This window comes from Mustela nigripes, chromosome 6 (assembly GCF_022355385.1).
Source record: "Mustela nigripes isolate SB6536 chromosome 6, MUSNIG.SB6536, whole genome shotgun sequence".
NCBI lineage: Eukaryota > Metazoa > Chordata > Mammalia > Carnivora > Mustelidae > Mustela > Mustela nigripes.
In genome coordinates, this window is record NC_081562.1 from 102,671,584 (window position 1) to 102,673,531 (window position 1,948).

A 1,948-nucleotide genomic window follows, 5' to 3' on the forward strand; every position below is an offset into this window, starting at 1 on the left:
CACTGAGCCACCCAGGTGGCTCAGTGGGTTAAAGCCTCTGCCTTCAGCTCGGGTCATGATCTCAGGGCCCAGGGATCGAGCCCTGCATCGGGCTCTCTGCTCAGCAGGGAGCCTGCTTCCCCCTCTCTCTCTGCCTGCCTCTCTGCCTACTTGTGATCTCTGTCTGTCAAATAAATAAATAAAATCTTTAAAAAAAAAAAAAAAGATGAAATACTGAGATGTACCTTGAGGTATTTATTATTTTTTTAAAAACAAGTTTTATTGAGATATAATTCACATAGTATAAAACTCACCCTTTTAAAGTGTACAATTCAGCAGTTTTTAGTACATTCAGAGTTGAGAAACCATCACTGCTATCTAATTGCAGAGCATTTTCATCACCCCAAAAAGAAACCCTACATCCATTAGCAGTCACTCCCTGCTTAGTCCTCCCCAGCACCTGGCAACCACGAATCTACCTTCTCTTTCTACGGACTCACCTACTCTAGACATTTCACATCAGTGGAATCATACATGTGACTTTTCATGGCTAGCTTCTTTTGCTCAGCATGTTTTCAAGGTTCATCCATGTTGTAGCATATATCAGGACTTATTTTTATTGCTGAATGATATTCCATTGTATGCAGAGACCATATTTTATTTATCCATTCATCAGCTGGTAGACATTTGGATTGCTTCCATTTTCTGGCTATTATGAATAATGCCGTGAACCTTCTTCATGTCCAAGTTTTTGTGTGGGTATGTATATGTTTTCATTCCTCCTGGGTATATACTTTGGCCGGGTTATAAAATAACTCTGTATTTAACATTTGGAGGAACTGCTATCTCTGCTTTCCAATGTGGCTGCACAATTTTATATTTGCAGCAACAATGTGTGAGAGTTCCCATTTCTCCACACCCTCTTTAACAGTGGTTTCCATCTGTGTTTTTGATTATGGGTGCGGAGTACTGTCTCACCACAGTTTTGATTTGCTCTTCCCCAATGGCTAAGAAAGTCAGTCATCTTTTATGTGCTTATTAGCCATTTGTAGAACTTCTTTGGAAAAATGTCTACTCAAATCCTTTGCCCATTTTGTAAATTGGGTTATTAGTCTTTTTACTGTTGAGTTGTAAGAGTTCTATATATATTCTGAATACAAATCCCCCATCAATTATATGACTGGAAAATATTCTTGTCCATTTGTAGGTTATTTTTTTCACTGTATTTAAAATGTAGTACAAGAGGATGCCTGGGTGGCTCAGTTGGTTAAGTGGCTGCCTTCGGCTCAGGTCATGATCCCAGTGTCCTGGGATCGAGTCCCACATCAGGCTCCTTGCTCAGCGGGGAGCCTGCTTCTCTCTCTGTCTCTGCCTGCCTGTGCACGCTTTCTCTCTCTCTGACAAATAAATAAATAAAATCTTTAAAAAAAAATGTAGTATAAGCAGCTCAAAAACAAAAATGAATTTTAAAAAAGAAAAAAGAAAAAGAACGTGGAGTAAATTTCTCTTTGTTAATCAACTTTTCTCACACTTGCAGCAGTGAACCATATCATGCCCTACCTTCCATTTGTTAATACTCCTCTTCAGCCCATCTCTTCTCCATTCTACAGATTTGGGGCCTCTCGGTACTTGCTTCTATCATTTTCTTTTCTCTTTTGGTACTAACTAATGGAAGTCCAGAATTCATCTACAAACTATAGGAACTTCTCAGTGCTGGACAACTCTCAACAATATAAAGAGAAAATATCTTCTATCTACAGAAAAATACATTGTTTAATTTTTATAAAATTATCCTTACAAATGTAATTTTTTTATTATTTTTTTTTTTTAAAGATTTTATTTATTTACTTGAGAGAGAGAGACAGTGAGAGAGAGCATTAATGAGGAGAAGGTCAGAGAGAGAAGCAGACTCCCCATGGAGCTGGGAGCCTGATGTGGGACTCGATCCCGGGACTCCAGGATCATGACC

The 1,948-nt window shown here is 38.7% G+C and overlaps 1 protein-coding gene across 4 annotated transcripts in view; it reads right to left on the bottom strand.

Annotated features, from left to right (window-relative positions):
• The window catches only part of RAD51AP1 (RAD51 associated protein 1), a 28,388-nt gene that overhangs the window by 18,692 nt on the left and 7,748 nt on the right, over positions 1–1,948 (bottom strand). The window lies entirely within an intron of this gene.